The sequence below is a fragment of the Macrotis lagotis genome, chromosome X, assembly GCF_037893015.1.
Source record: "Macrotis lagotis isolate mMagLag1 chromosome X, bilby.v1.9.chrom.fasta, whole genome shotgun sequence".
NCBI classification, from domain to species: domain Eukaryota; kingdom Metazoa; phylum Chordata; class Mammalia; order Peramelemorphia; family Peramelidae; genus Macrotis; species Macrotis lagotis.
This window is the reverse complement of record NC_133666.1, coordinates 438,467,875-438,485,066: the sequence shown is the minus strand read 5'-3', so window position 1 is coordinate 438,485,066 and position 17,192 is coordinate 438,467,875. Positions and strand designations below refer to the sequence as shown.

Here is a 17,192-nt window from a genome sequence, read left to right as displayed (position 1 = left end):
ATTACATTGTAGGCTAAATTTTCAGAAAATGGTGTACATGTACTTTTGTGCCTACAAGCAGAAAAATATTCAGTCATTGTCATATGGGCAAAACAAGTAAAGCTGCTAAGAGACCTTTTCAGTATTATGATTTGTGACTTGTATTGAAATTTGGGAGATCAAGGGGATCAATATTCCTTTGGATTAGGTTTTTTTCTTTTAGAATAAAAAAGAGTCACCTGTAATTAGGTAGCAGGAGTAATAATATCCTTTATTTAAGCTGCTTTAAATGTCACTTTTGCAAAGTAAGATCAATAAATGTTAAAATTTAACTAGTTCTAGGATAATATGTTATGAAATTTCATCTTATTTGTTTCTGTATTTATCTGTTCTGAACAAGCACTATGTGAGAATGTATTCTAAAAGTAAAAAGGAATAATGCAGAGTTTTACAATTATTGACAATATATTACACTTCTTTTAAAGGCGTTCTTGTTCTGGTAAAGCTGGATATGTGTGTTGGCAGAGAACAGAATGGGTAGAACTAAAAATTCATTTTCCTCCTGCCACCTGTCAAAGCTCTGGAAATGTATGTGCCCTTAAGAAAGCATTGGAAATGTTTGTTCTGCAGCCAAAAAGAAAAAGGTGGGGGGAGGGAATCTCAGAAAATAAACTCCTGCTGAATATGGGCTTTATGCCAGAAAGATCTGCCGACACAGACAAAAAGCCCCTCATTAAAGCAATCACTTGAAATTTGTTTATTAAGATACATTTCTCAACAGTAGTGAATAGGCTGCTTACTATCTGTTGTTCTTCACTGTGTGATATGAGACTACTGCACCTTGGCTCTGAACTACATTATAATTAGTCTTGTTATTATGGCAACACCTCTTCACACTACTTAAAATGCTTGTCTTTCTAGAGTGGCGTGTTAAAGAGGTTGCAGTATAAATGTACATAATCAGGGAAAAAAAGCAAAACCCAAGACAGCCTTTTTATAGAGTTCACTGAAATAGGAAACATAACCCTACCTGTCTCTCAAGTGACTCCATCATGGTAGTAAAACTATTTTATATCTAGGGAAAAAACTACTATTGTTAAACATGCTGATGAGCAAGCACAATAAGAAATAGAAAGAAAAAATACCTCAGGAATTCACAAGTTAATGATGTGAATTGACGAAATGTGGAGAGAAGTAATGATAAACAAGGTTTACTCAGTTATTGTTCAATTATTGTTCTCTCCAAAGTCAGCTTAGTCTGGTGCATTTCTGAGACTAAATATTCTGCTACCTCATTTTTCAGATATCATGAGGGACCATGCTATTCTACAATGTGATATTCTCAATCTGCAATGAATTTGGAAACCAGGTCAGCAAGGTTGTTAGGGATGTGTTTAAATTAATAATAAGTGGACTTTGAGCAAAGACCTGAGAAGTTCTCTTGAATTAGTGTTTGGCTTCATGACATCTAATTTGGTTGCTCAGAGGCCCTTTTTACTTTTTTCTGAGTTCTTGGCTGTATCCTAGGTGTTGAATTTGCCAGATAAGTGAGGTATTACTGTATTTTTTTCTTTCAGAAAAGAGTTAAGTTTAGAAACAGTGTTGTCATATGGTGGAATCTAGCAGGAATTCTTAGAAAGTTATTAATGTTGCAGTTTTTAGGAAGTCCAGGCATTTTGTCTGCTTGTTTTTTTAATGTAGCAAAATCATTGATATGAAAAGTATGACCGGAGCAACTAGGTGGCGCAGTGGATGGAGCGCTGGCCCTGGAGTCAGGAATACTTGGGTTCAGATCCGTTCTCAGACACTTAATAATTACCTAGCTGTGTGGCCTTGGCCAAGCCACTTAAATTTGCCTTGCAAAAAAAAAAAAAAGGTAAAAAAAAGTATGACCAATAATCTATTTTTGGTTTAGAATATCTATATAATAAAAATTTTTCTAATTTTCAAAAAAGAGTTTCAAAAACCACCTCCAGAAAAAAGAATGTGCTTTATTCATTTTATCTCCCTCAAAGAGCTGAACATTTCTAATTCCATTCATGTGTACTAGGGATTGCCATTGCGTATAATGACCTTAACTTGACTTCCAAGTTAGAAGCTGTTTTTTTTTAAAGAATATTACCAGGTTCAGTTTTTTTATCCCATCTTAAAGGTTGACTTTTAAGTTTAGAAAAATATATTACAGTTTGGGGCATGTTCAATATAATATATGTGTGGTGAGATATTCTCCACTGATTTCCTGAACCTTTTTGCAAGGTTGACTTGTTTTCTAACACTGAAGCTGATGGTTTAAAACTTCCATCTTGAAATAGCAAACATATTAACTTCTCATGCTTAATGTTTGGAGTAGTGACACTGTTATTTAATTTAGATGTGAAACATTTTGACTTTTTATACCAACCATTCTACTACAAATTCTTAACTTAATTATGTACTTTTCCTTTTTGAAATGACAACTAATCAACAAGCATTTATTCAGAACTTATGTTCAGGCACCAAGAGTTGAGTGTCTTGCAAGTTCATTTTCTCTGTTCATTGGTGAACAGGGGAGTGTGGTTCCATCAAATTTTGGTACTTTGATGTTGAAACAAGACTTACCATGTGGATTGTGCTATTCTTAATAAGATGATCCTCTTCTAACCTTTTGTCAGAATGTGAATTATTTCTGATGGCTCTAACTTCATATTAGTATTCACAGCTTCCTTTTTGGTAAAGGGATTTGATGAAATTTGTTTCATTTCCTGACAGAAATACCCGGTGACAGAAGGATGATAGTAAAAGATACTTATGATTTGAAGACCATATTTGCACTTTGACCTTGCTTCATCATTTTCTGATTGGAGTGAATGGCATTTTCCAGGGACTGCTCCTTTCAAGTGCTATTAGAATGATCAGTCTTAGCAAACAGAGTATTTGGAGCACTTTTCAAGTAGAAAGAGCTATATAATGAAAATGTTTCATGTTGGGGATTTAAAAATACACATTCACTCTACCTTCATGTTTGTAAATATGAGAATCTGAAGATACCACAGAGGGAGACTTTTAGCCAAATACTTGTTTTCACAGGCATATAAGTGGCACAATAAATATAGACCCTGACCTGGAATCAGGAAGACCTGAGTTCCGATTCTGCTACAGATACTTTCTAGCTGGGTGATCCTGAGGAAGTCACTCTCCTACTTGTCTCAGTTTTCTCATCTATGAAATGGGGGATAATAATAGCCCTTGCCTCCTGGGACCAAATAAGACTTTTTGTGAAATGTTTTGCAAACTTTAAAGTATAATATACGAGAGTTAACCATTTATTTTCTTAGAAAGTTTAGATGATCTGCTTCTGTGGAATGTGTTCCTGCCTGTAGTTTTTAGAAATTAGCAGTGAGAAAAGAACAGTGCCTCCATTTTCATAGTTTGTTGTAGGAGATCAACAAAGGAAGGAAAATTGACTCTATCTTGCAAGTGCATTTTATCAACAATGCTTTACTGTCACTTTAAACCCTATTCTTTTTCATAGCATGAATAAGCAGTAAGAGATGATACATTTGTTCTAGCAAGATATAAAGTATGTAATTTGCTTCAAAATTCTTAACTTCAAATTCCATAGTAATATCTTTTTATTCCAAAATGTGGAGTCTGAAAGTATTGTACTATTTTAAAATTATAAATATTAGGTCATAATATATCTCTTTTAACTTGTAATTATAATTTATTTTCTTAGTGGTAAAAAATGTGTAAAATAAGCTCTTGGGAATCAGATTCGCAAGAATGATCAGGAAATTTGTGTGTTGGCATACTTTTGACCAAGCAGTCTTGAATAGTTGAATCTCTATTACTTTTGCATGATAGAAACATTAGGTTCCATTGAAAAATAGTTTTTGTGATTGAATATTAGATCCTCTTTTATGGTTAATAAGCAAATAGACCTCTATTTAGGCATTCCAGAAATTCTTTAGGTTCCATTAAATAAACATTTGTTAAGCACATATTATATGAAAATTCCTGTTAAGACAGTGGATACAAGGAAGGAAGCAAAAATAGTCTCTGCCTTGGGAGAATAATACATGTACATTGATAAGTAAATCAGATGCAGAGAAAATCCTAATAATTATTGCCATTGGTTTACTTTTCTTAAGAGAAATTTTTTTCTCTTTTTGTTTTTGTTTCTTCCCTTTCCCTCTTTCTCTTTCCTCTTCATCTTTTCTTTTTCCTGCCCTTTCCTTCTCTCTTTTCCTTTCTTTCTCCTCCCTTCTTCCTTTCCATTTAAAAAAAACAAACCTGGATCAGTTTGCCCTTCCTTATGTAGCCTGGTGGTCTCTGTTCCTAAGGGTTTACTACTCTAGATTTACTATTGCATCTGAGACTTACTGAACTCAAATGATCCACCAGCCTCCTTTTCCCCAGCAATAGGTGTGTGACACTCTACCCAACTGAAAGTGTCATATAAGTGGTCACCAGAATCTATTTGCTATTTTTAATCAAAACATTTAGTAATGCAAAGTACTGAAAAATTTCCTTCAACATCATTTGACATGGAAACTTCCTGAAAGCATTCTGAAGAATAGAAATAATCTCATTTTTGTTTTATTCTTGCATGGAATTTTTTTGTTAGGTAATACACTTTTCTTCAAGAAGGTCAGATGGGTCTTATGAAGAAGGGCAGAGATGCTCAGATTGAAATCATCTGACTGTTGCCAAAAATATCCAGTGATTTGGAAGGGCTGGAAAAATAATGAAACGTTCTTTCTGGATGGAAAGTTGAATTTTGAACTTTCTGTTTCATTTTGAGGAAGATTATCGAGAACATTTTTAATGCAGTGTTGTATCCTGTGTCTGTGCTCACAATATGCTTCTTATTGTATGCTCCACACCAGAAAATACTTTGAAAAGAGTCATGACCATACACAATATGAATCTATCATTACATATCCAGTAAATTTACTTAGATTTGAGTTGTAGCCTTTGGTAAAAAATAACTTAAGTGACTATATATGATTCTCAGGCCATGCATTTTACTTTTAAGACATACATTCCATGTATAGCAGTATTTCCTCATCTTTTTATTTTGTCAGGCTTTTTCAAAAAAATTCTTTCAAATAGTTGAACAAAACAAGTAAATTGGGTTGTTTCAGTGCTGTCAAGATACTGATGTATTTTATTTTGGCAATCCACTGTACTCTATAAATATTTTAGTGCATGATTAGAACCAAAATTGGATAGATAGATTATAGTATATATTCTGTTGGGATCACATATAGGTGAAGCATTTTAGGAAGGCATATAGGAACAGGCTTTAAGCAACATGATTTTATTTAATTTTACCTTTTTCTTTTTTAAATAGCTTGTGCCCTGAATTGTTGAAAGCCTAAGTGGTTTTAATTTTATTCTATTCTATCTTGAGTTTGAAATCAGAATATAAATGCAAAACAATAATATGCTGACTTGGAAACTTCTTTTTATAGATGACTCTGTTTCAGAGGGTGTTAAATTGTGTTCTCTTTTGTTAAGCCAATATTTGTACAAGTTACTTTACTCTTAAAAAAATGATTGAACCAACTCATTCCTCTTGATGCAGTTCACATAATGTAATTCACATATAATCACCAATTATTAAGATGAGTTTAATGGCACAAAAAAAATCACATTATCTGTTTATTAGACAATCTTTGAACAGTTAATTTATCAGCATTGTTACTTTTATTAAACATTTAGATGTTCACACAATGCTAGTTTTTGTGTCATATATATGTAAAACATCAGTTATACTCTTGAGGTGTTTATTTGAGATTAAATTTTTATCTTATTAATAGGGGTGTCTACAGAATGCTACTTGGTACATTATAAGGCTACCTAAGAAGTAAAAAGCATACTAATTTTTCTCAAAGAACTTAATTTTCTTAAGGAGACATGAAATTGGTTATAGAATCATAGTGTCTTAGAGTTGGTGGGAGCTCTAGAGATGAATGCCTGAATAAAGAGACATTTTTATATGCCAGGAATATAAGACATATGAGTATAAAAGAGAGGATAGTCCTTGCCTGTTGGACACTTACATTTTAATGGGGGGTGTAGATATAGAGGCCAGAGAGGAGTATTTTGGTTTGGAAAATTAAAAGAGGAGTGGAATTAAGAGTGAAGTCAAAGGCAAATAAGAATGACACCAGCTTTCTAGGAATAATGGCAGAGTTGATTTGATTATAGAAGAAGGGGTCAGTGGAGAGAATGTAAGTAGCAGTACTGTGGCTGGTGAGAAAAATACTTATAAAGAGGGAAGTATGGTTAGGTCAGACTTGGATGTATATTGACTGAGGCAACCAAAGATCAAGACTTGGGAAGAAGATGATTAGGTCAGAGTTCTGGGGCTGAATAGGCCAAGTCCTCCAGGACACAGTTTTTGGTCAGACAACATGGTGACAACATAACTAAGGATTTTTTTTTTGGCAGATGGAGGTTATCACCAATCAAGATTGGGGGCCTTAAGGTCAAAGTTCAGCCTAATAATCCTTATAAGATTCAGTAAATTAATAAATTTTTATCTATGGGTAGGTCTGTGTGTAGTATATGGGAAAAAAAGTAGAAGACAGAATCTGACCTTAACAAGTTTACAATCTGTTTGGGAATCTGTATTGGAAAAACATGAATGTTAGTCTAACTGATTAGACACTTATGGAAGGGCTGCAATATTTTTTGCTTGGCGAGAACACCTAGATTGATGCAATTACAGATCTATTGTAGTACTGATTAAAAACTGTGAAGAATAGATTTGAGGTTGGAAGCAGTGTTCACATGACAGTTCAGTTCAGCAAACAGGAAGTATCTACCATTTGCAAACTTCCAGGAATACAAAGATAAAAACTAAAATAGTCCCTGCTCTCAAGTAATTTATTTGCTAATAAATGTGTGGGGAATACACTGTATACGTAAAGACTATAAGTATAAGTAAGACTAATATATGAAAGATCAGTGATTAGTACAAGTACAGTTAATGTTTCGTTACATGGTAATGAATTGGATCTTTAGAAATCATTTAATCCAGTAGACAATGAGATTCTTCTTGAAGAGTTGGGAGCTGAATGGGACCCTCCAAGAATGAAGCACTTTCCTGTATTGCAAGAAATGATGAAATGAATTCACAGATGAGAGACTTGGTCATTAAGTAACAGTTGGAAGAAATGACATGTAAGTGATAGTTGATCAGCCCTTGCTCAGAATACATCTGTTGGTTTTTCAGGACATGTATTCAGTGCATTAAAGGACCTCCCAAGACTTTGATCACTACAACTTCTTATTTCAGGACACTTGTATGATGTCCTAGGTTCAAATGGCTAATCTCAGAGGATAAAGGGTGATCAATTTCTCTTGTTCTTTCAAGATATTTAGCAGTAAATGCCCTCATGGTATGTGTTACCACCTTGTTACTGAACAGTGAAAACTTGGAACATAAATTTATGTATCTATGTTAGGTTTATAACTAGCTGCATCTAAAGATGATGTAGGAGAGGATTCTAGGATATAATTATTTTTAATATTATTCCTAGACCACTTGTCTCCAAACTGAAAGTGAACTCTCACATCTGTGCAGGGTAGGCAACATGATTTGAGACTGGATTTTTTCTGGTTTGATTAGAGAGGGGAAAAAATTTTTCTTATGTAGTTCTTAGTAGAGTCTCACTTTTGACTTGGTCTTTAACGCTTTGTGAACACTGATTAACTAAAGTATAGGTGGCTCTATTCATATACAATGTTTATGAATTTGGCCCCTACCCTGTAATCTTGGAAGTCTCTTCATTGGGCTTTACACATTGTTGAGTGTGACTAAGAATATACTAATGTAATCTTAGTGCTGGCTATGAAGGGCAGAAAAAAGGAATCTTTTTACAAAGAGTTACAAAGGGGTAAAGGGGTTATTGATCTCTTTAAAAGTAAGTTAATAGAGTATAAGCAGTTTTGACATACTTAAAAAATGAGCAACTCACCATGGCAAGCAAAGCAAATTACCATACATTACACTTTCTTAAAATGAATCTCCCTCTTAGCAGTCCATTAAGCTAGAACAGTTATATTATACTGGCTATGGACTATGTTATCCCCATCCAGAAGAAGAAAACAAAACAAAACTCACCCAAAAAACCCCTTCTGAATCTGATGAACACTTTATAAAAATTATCTCTTATGCATCTTTTCCCCTTAATCCTAATTCCTCATACTGAAAATTACTAACCAGTAAAAATGTTTACCAAAATAAATATATGTTATGCTAACCTGACTATTCACCACTTATGGGAGGAGGGTAGGAAGGGAGGGTGGAAGGAAATTTTGTAACTTAAAAATATACATGTGCATATCCATGACAACAAACAAACAAACAAACAAACAAACAAACAAATAAATAAATAAAATAATAAAAAAGAAAATGAATTTCCCAAAATGGAGATTTTTCTTTGCTGTATGTGTACAACATAAAATAAATGAATCTAATCCTATACTAAGGATTTGTTTCATCATTTAACAGGAATTTATGGGCAGAAATTCATGTTTCAGTACCACCTGAAATAGCAAAGTGAGTTACAGCAATCATCAAGGTACTTTGAGCAAAAGTAAACCATAAGGGCAGCTAGGTGGTGCAGTGGATAGAGCACCAGCCCTGGAGTCAAGAGTACCTGAGTTCAAATGCGGCCTCAGACACTTAATAATTACCTAGCTGTGTGGCCTTGGGCAAGCCACTTAACCCCCCTTGTAAAAACTTAAAAAAAAGTAAACCATGAAATCTGGATACAAATTATTGCAGAAAAAAATCTAAAAAGTATTGTTCCAAGGATTATAACATCTTGGATGAGAATAATCAAAGCCTTATGAACACAGTGTTTTTGTTTTTTTTTTTTGTCAGTGTTCAGTTGAAAGCAAGGACTTCAGAAGAGTTGATTTGGGAAATAAACAACTTGCTATTTCAGTAGATGGCATCGGAGAAGCAGTATAAAATTTCTGGGCCAGACTGAAAGATCCAGCTTTTTCTCCTCTTCTCAATACTAGCCCCATCTCATTTTTAATTGTTATATCAAACACACAAACACAAACATGTATAATACACATATATGTGTGAACACAAACATGAAAACATAGCTATATATGTGTATGATGATAAATGGATTATGTGGTAATTTTCCATTTATGTATTCATGTTTTTACTCTTACAGACACACAGAAACACACACACAGATATGTATAATGATAAATGAATTCTGTAGTTTGTCCATTCAATTGAATGTCATAGTCTGTACTATAGTTATTATTCATGTTTGGATAGATAGACTTGCTTAGACAAATAGCATGACCTCCACATTTCTCCTTGAAAAAAGAGTCCACATTTTTAACACCTGTATTGATCTGATGCTGTTGTATAGTTGTTCATAAGTCTTGGAATTACATAGCCTCTAAAGAGATGGCATTGAAGATCCCTGAAAGGGCAATGGAGAAGAGCATGGTGGATCTTAGCAAGCTATGAAACAACAAATGATGGGTTATACTGGGGAGACAGTATGAAAGATTCATTAGAGAAATGGTTGATTAGGTAAAGAAACAGGCAGTGAAAATAAGGCTGTCTGATCCACAGCTTGCATTCTCTATTTTGTTGTTGTTGTTGTTTTATATTCTCTTAATGCTATTTGTGCATTATAAGTAGAACTTGAAGAAGGTTCCTTGTGCATTAATTTTCCTTCAGAAATATTTTGGAAAGACATGAATGTTGGTCTAATTGATTAGACACTTATGGAAGGGCTGCAATATTTTTGCTTGGTGAGAACACCTAGATTGATGCAATTACAGATCCATTGGAGTACTGATTAAAAACGGTGAAGAATAGATTTGATGTTGGAAGTAGTGTTCCTATGACAGTTCAGTTCAGCAAACAGGAAGTATCTACCATTTGCAAACTTCCAGGAATACAGAGATAAAAAAAAAACTAAAAGTCCCTGCTCTCAAGTAATTTATCTGTTAATAAGTATGTGGGAATACAGCATATATGTAAATCAATATTAATCTCAAGAGGGATATATATACTCAAATATCAGGGGATCAGAAAAAGCTTTTTTTAAACTAAGAGTAGTAAAGAACAAAAATAGCTAATAGGCATGTTAAATATAAATGTACATGTACAACTTTTATCAGACTATTTGATGCTGAGAAGAGGGGGATAAGAAGGGAGAGTGGTAGAAAAATGTGTAACTTATAAATAAGAAAGATGAATGTTGAAATTGGAAAATTAAAATATTATCAATAAAAAAATGCAAAGATAAAAAAACTTGATTCAGGTGTGTCCTTGCCCCCACCCCCATCATGTACTTAGTGCAACAGATTTTTTTGTATCTGAATAAATTTTACACTTATTTCAATTAATTTTTTAAAAACGTTTTATTGATTTTCCCTTTCCAGCCCACCTCTTATCAGTTGCTGAATGTGTCATTCAGCTATCATTCTTAAGTATTTTGTTTGGGAATTTTCATCCTAATTGTTGATTGTAACAAATATTCCATTGGATACCTTCTTCCGGGTTAACACAGGCCCTGTTGATATTTAATTTTACATCTGCAAAGGATTTTAGAGGTTGTCTAACAATTTCACTTTGCAGATGATGAAGCTTGAAGTTAAATGAGATGACTTTTGTTACATAGCTATTTTGTGACAGAGCTGTGATTAGAACCCAGGGCTTTTTTTTCTATGTTAGTCCAATCCTTTTTAGGAAATAGTGAATAATTATGATTTCATAGGATCATATTTTTTCATTTATCCACATGAATATTCTGAAAAATTATTAAATTCCTTGCTGAAATTTGAATGGTATATGTTGCAGTATTTGCTGTGTGCTTGCCCACAAATCATATGAAAAACAGTGTATGGAATAATAACTTGTTCATTTTTCAAAAATGAAATTTTATTTATATCTTTTTATATTGCCTACATTTCCATTTCCCTCTCCTCTTTCTTTGACAAGAAAATAATGAAGAATATTTTTTTGAAAAGAAAAAAGAAGAGGAAGAAAAAAGCAATAAACCAAAATAGTCAGTACATTGAAAAAATGTGAAACATGCAGTGTTCTAAAGCTGTGGAACTTAACCTTTTTAGAGAATTGTCTGAGGAGGTGTCTTCTATTATCGGAGCTATGCTAGTTCTTTGCAATTTTGCAACATTCAGCTTCATTTTTGTATTATATGTCCTTACTGTTTTTTTCCCCCATTAACATTGTTTTAGTCATTATATCTGTTATTTTCTTGAACATAAGCAATAGATTACCTGTTTAATAAGGCTTTACTTAACTCTGCAAGATCAGATAATTCTCTCATTTCTTCATATACATTGTTTCTTATGGTCTAATTGTATTCATATACCATAATTTGTTGACTATTTTCATTGTTATTTTTTGCCAATTTGAAGTGAAAACTCAGGACTTTTGATTTTGAAATTTATCTAATAGTTATTTGGAACATTAATTCTTGAGATTATTGATAGTTTGTAATTCTTTGAAAATTGTTCATAACTTTTCAATAATTACTCTGTTGGGATGCCTTTTGGCCTCTTTTATTTTTATTTATTTTTTTTTGTAAGGCAATGGGGTTAAGTGGCTTGCCCAAGGCCACACAGCTTGGCCAGTTTTACATGTTAGTTGTCTATATATCTTGGTCATGAAAAACTTATTTTGATTTTGAGAAATTTGATGCAGAATCTTTTCTCATTCTACTGACTGCTACATTAGTTTTCTTTGTGCTGAAGCATTTTAATGTCAGGTAATCATAATTATCTGATTTGTCTTTTGTCATTGTCTAAACATTTTTTGGCTAAGAATAAATCTTTTAACCATTGTTGTGAAATGTACTTATTTAGCTTCCCTTCTGTCTTGTTTTCTTGATGTCTGCATTAGAGTGTAAGCTTCTTGAGAGAATGGACCCCTTTTGCCTTTCTTTGAATTGCCATTATTTAGCACAGTGTGTGGAATATAGCAGTCACTTAGTAAGTGTTCCTTGATTGATTTGCTTTTCTTCTAATTTTCTTAGGGCATGATTTTTACTATTCACATCATGCATTAAAATTCATTGTAGAATATGGAGTAAGACATTGGTCTAAGCCTAATTTATTTTGATTTTATTTCTCATTTTCCCAGCAGTTTTTAATTACATAGGGAGTTCTTTTCTAAGTAATTCATGTTTTCTAGTTTGAATACTAACTGGTTATTGAGTTCTGTTATTTCTGACTCCCCTTTTCCTCTGTTCCCTTATCTATTTCTTTATTTTTAAACCAATACTGAATGATTTTGAGAGTCCCTTCTACCACTGAATTGAGATGTCTTCCTTTATTTATCAGTTTCATCTTTTCACTTTGTTGAGGAGAACCCCTAGGAATTATTTTGCTCTCAATGTTTACTATTTCCTTTTTAGAATATCTCACACATTCTTTTCATTCTTCTACCTCTCCTCTTTGGTATTAAGTTGTTTCAGGTTGTTTCCTCTCCCTTCACTTTTGTTTCTTTAAATTTTCCTTTTATCAATTTGTGTATTTTTAGAAAGAAGTCTTTTTTATCATTAACTTTTTTTTAGGTGTTTTTTTTTTTTGGCAAGGCAGTGGGGTTAAGTGGCTTGCCCAAGACCACACAGCTAGGTCATTATGAAGTATCTGAGATCGGATTTGAACTCAGATCCTCCTGACTCCAGGGCTGGTGCTCTATCCACTGCTCCACCTAGCTGCCCCTATCATTAACTTTTAACCCCAAATTATCAATTCTTAGGCTTTCCCCTTCATTTCTTATGTTTTTCTCAGTAGTTTTATTTGTTTAGTTTCCTTATCTTCTTTTTCTTGAAATATTTGCAAGTCAAATAATCTGTTCATGTATTTATGGTAAAAGAATGTTTCACTAGCTGTACTTCATTGAAAATTCACCTTTTAAATTGATGATTAGACTCAAGTGGCAGGATATATGCCAATTTTGGTTTAGCTTGATCCTTGCTTTTTGAAATATATGATCCCATTCCTTCCTTTAGTTTCTGATGACATTCAAATTTCCTTTCCTTTACATTTGAAGAATTTATTGTCTAGAATTTAAGCATTTTGTGTCTTGGAGTTTGTAGAATGGGTTATTTTTCTTTTATTTCTGAAGGTGATTTCTAGATAGCTCTTTTTCCTTTACTTAATCCTTTACTTAATTAATGGTGTTCATATTTTTTGACAAATCATATTTTTTTCTGGGAGTCCTATAATCCCTATATTGTCTTCATATATAGATATAGATATATCTATCTATCTGTATATCTCCTTATCTTCAGGATCAGTGTGTTTTGCTTATGTGGAGATCATCTGTTCTTTTTTACAATATTGCTTTTTGTTTCTCTTCTTCCAGGTTATCCTTCACTTCATTGTGTTTTTATTTCAAGTTAATTTCCTTTTTTTTCCTTCGGTGAAATTCATCACTGTGTATTTAAGTTTTTCTATTCTGCTAATTATCTTTTGCTGTACAGGTCATAAATTCTACCATGATTCTTTTTAGCTTCTTAAAAGGTTCTAATTTCTCTCTTTAACCATTGAGGAATATCCTACAGTAGTTTAATTGCTCTCTTGGGAATGCATAGAATTCTGTTTTTTCATAAGCTGTTATTTGTTCATTATCCTTTATCTTGCAATATTTATTTAGACACATTTATAGTCATTTAGATGTTTTGGTCGTTGTCTTCTCTCCTGTCTTAAGAGTTTTACTATCAATTCATGGGTTTGTGCTCTAGGTTTATAACTTTTTTCTGCTACCCTAATATTTAATAATTTTAGCCTTCTAATGGCAGTTCCCTTGTACACTGTGCCTCAAAATTTACATCAACCTCATCTTTCATTGGGGAATTCATTTTTTCACTTACCTCAGCAACTGCCCCAGTTAACTCCTAGAGGGACAGGACTTAACTGGGTGCTAATTCCATTTTCAAAAGTCCTGGTACAGCCCTGCATGCATCCTCTATCTTTCCTAGTTTCCGCTATTGCTCACTACTCTGCAGAATGCTGCTCTCCCATTTTTCTCTGTGTCCTCTTTCCTTTGCAAAGGGTGGGCACAGTTGAAGTTTTCTGTTTGTTGCTTCAGAATTTTAAGTTTGAGGGTAGGGCATATTGGCAGAGGTAGCAGCTGCAGGAGGAAAATTACATGAATATATATGTAATTATTAAGTGTCTGAGGCCGGATTTGAACTCAGGTACTCCTGACTCCAGGGCTGGTGCTCTATCCACTACGCCATCTAGTCACCCTGAGATTAATATTTTCTATTGTTAGTTTATACCTTCTTGTTGTCTTGACCAATGGAGATAGGATAATTATTCTGCTGCTAGATTATCTTTACTTTGGCGGGGGGGGGGGGGGGGGGGGGGGGAATTACTGTTGTTTTCTGAGAGTAATGACTGGAGAAAATGTTTAGTCCTTTTTATCTTGGTTATATGAACTGAACTCATAAGATGTTCTTAAAGAGCCTTCTGGCACTGATTTTTTTTCCTCATGTTCCTATCAAGTACTACTTAATAATGCTTTTTTAGAAACTTGCAGGAGAATCATTATATTTCTGTAATTTTTCAGAATCTCCCTTGGAATTCTCCTTTTACAAAATTGATTCATTTCTACTTTTGTAGTAATTTTTTAATATTTCCATTTGACATGGTTTTTAAAGATTGTCTTGATTCTATGATTATACCTATAAATTCCTTTAGTTTACAGATAATTTTATAATTTTTGTAGGTCTGGAGTTCTAAATTAATTTAAAAGACCTAAATTTATTTTCTTTTACTATTTTCTTACCACTCTTGAACCTTCTTCCTTTCTCAACTATTTTTACTCATTCAGAATGGCATAGTGCAAAGAACAATAAACTAGCAATCAATTCTCACTTCTAACTGTATGACATTGGACCAAGCATTTAATCTCATTCAGTTTTGGTTACCTAATCTATAATATGAATATGTTGCAGTTGTGATGTTATCTAAAGTTGTTTAGAAGATAGAAAATCGACCTGTGATTTCATTGATAGAAGGAACTCTCAGATGATCTAACTCAGACCAATACCTTTTTTTTGTAGTTCAGTATTAGAAAGTTGTGTAACATTTTTAGACTTTAAACAAATTGTCCAGGATTAGAAAGTTTGTATGTGTCAAAGGCAGAACTTGAATTATCAGGACTTCCTGGTTCATAATTCACCTCTATTATGCCAAGTAGTTTCTCACCAGTAAACAGAGATTACATGACACTTGCCCAGGGTTACACAGCAAGTAAGTGTCTAAGGCTGTATTTGAACTCAGGACTTCTTGATGCTAGGCCTAGTATTCTAACCACTAAGCTACCTAGATCCTCATGCTTACCTACATGAAAAATATCCATTTATTCTTCTATTGATTCTTGTAATTTCAACTTTTTGGAGGTTATGGAACTTATCACTAGAAGAAAATTAATGTTAAAAAAAAGAGGTCCTTCAGGAGAAACTCAGGATCCACAAAACTTAAGTATGAGATTACCTACTCTCTTTAGTGAGAAATGAAAAGTTTAAGAGACATGGTTTCTGGGTAATTAATAATCAAATTATTAATTATGGCTAGCAAGTAATAAATCAAGGTCAGTGGTGCTCTTGGAAACCAAAGACAAACTTTGGGGGTCCTCTGAAGACTGGGTGTTCCTGACAGGCAGAAATCAATTCTGATTGATTAATAAGAGAATAAATGTAAAAAATGAGAAGTGGGTTTATTTTAATGAAGGGCTAGGAGATTGTGACTTTGATCTTGTCACCTTTTGGACAAAGAGGATCATTTCTATTCAGACTACATCCTCCTCTGGCCTTCTAGACAAAGGAATCCACCTCCCCTTAGACCACTTAATGTAATTGAACAGTAGGTTGGAGTTCACCTAGATTTAAGTTCTCATTACCCTTTAATCAGAAATGAACCCATCTAATTGGGTGGGGGGGTCCTGCTCAAGATTTAGGTGAATATTAACCCAATCTCTTCATCTGCCCTCTCCCACAGAGACTGCCTTGAATGAGGAAATAAAAAGGGACAAAACCTTGGATTTACCCTTACCCCATATTACTGTCTATTAATAATTATTTTTCTCGTTTTTTTTTTTCACTCAAGCATAGATCAAATTGATAAATTTTCGGGTGTTCCTGCTCTCTATTCTTGCTTGTATGTATTTTTCTCTCCTTTGACCCTGAGAGTGAGGTTGAAAGTGTTAGGTACTCCCCATATCCCTCTTTTTTTGTATAAATGGCTACTTGTATACCTTGATTATATGAGATGATTTTTCTCCTAACTTTACCTTTCCCTCCTTCTTTCTCTCCTTCTTTCTCTCCTATTTATTCCTTTTTCCTTTCTTTTTTAAAAATCATCAACTCCCTATATTTTATAGTTGTTTAGTCTTCTTGTAATTATTTATTCATGTTTACTTTTTTACATTTCTCTTTGTCACATTTTCTGTGTATCTCTTATATTTTCATCAGGAATTTTTGGAATTTCTCTCATTTCTTTAAAGGTTGTGTTTTTCTCCCTTTTTTCCTCCTGTTTCACAGTGCTCAGTTTTGCTGGGTAAGCTATCACAATACTCATTTTTGCTAGGTAAGTTATTCTTGGATGTAAGCCTGTATTTGCCTTCTGGAATATCATATTCCAAGTTCTCTGCTCATATATAGAGGTAGCTTCTAAGTCATATGATTCTGACTGGTGTTTGGTAATTGAATTCCTTTGTTCTGGCTGCTTTTGGTATCTTTTTCATTAATCTAGAAGCTCTGGATTTTGGCTTGGGAGTTTTTGTTTTAAAGTTGTTTTTTTTTCCAGTAGGTGACCAGTGGATTCATTCTGTTTCCACTTTGTCCTCTAGTTGTAAATGATTTGATCATTAAATTTTTTTTTAGCTTCTTGAAATATGATGTTTAGCACCTTTTTTTTTTCACCATAGTTTTCAAATAGTCCAGGGATTCTAAGATTGTCTTTTCTCCTGGGTTTGTTTTCTAAGTCAGTTGTGTTTGCTGTGAAGATAACTTACAATTTCTTCTTTTTTCAGTCTTTTGACTTTATTTTAATATTTATTGTTTCATTGACCCATTGACTTCTACCTGACTCATTCTAATTTTCAGGGAGTTTGTTGTGCATACTAGGTTGTTTTTTTGTTTTTGTTTTTGTTTTTTTTAAATACTATTATGCAGTACTTTTTTCTGCATCTCTCA

At 33.3% G+C, this 17,192-nt stretch overlaps 1 protein-coding gene across 2 annotated transcripts in view; it reads left to right on the top strand.

Moving 5' to 3' along the window:
- ASXL3 (ASXL transcriptional regulator 3) overlaps nucleotides 1-17,192 on the top strand; it is a 261,137-nt gene that overhangs the window by 41,892 nt on the left and 202,053 nt on the right. The gene's annotated exons all lie outside the window — the stretch shown is intronic.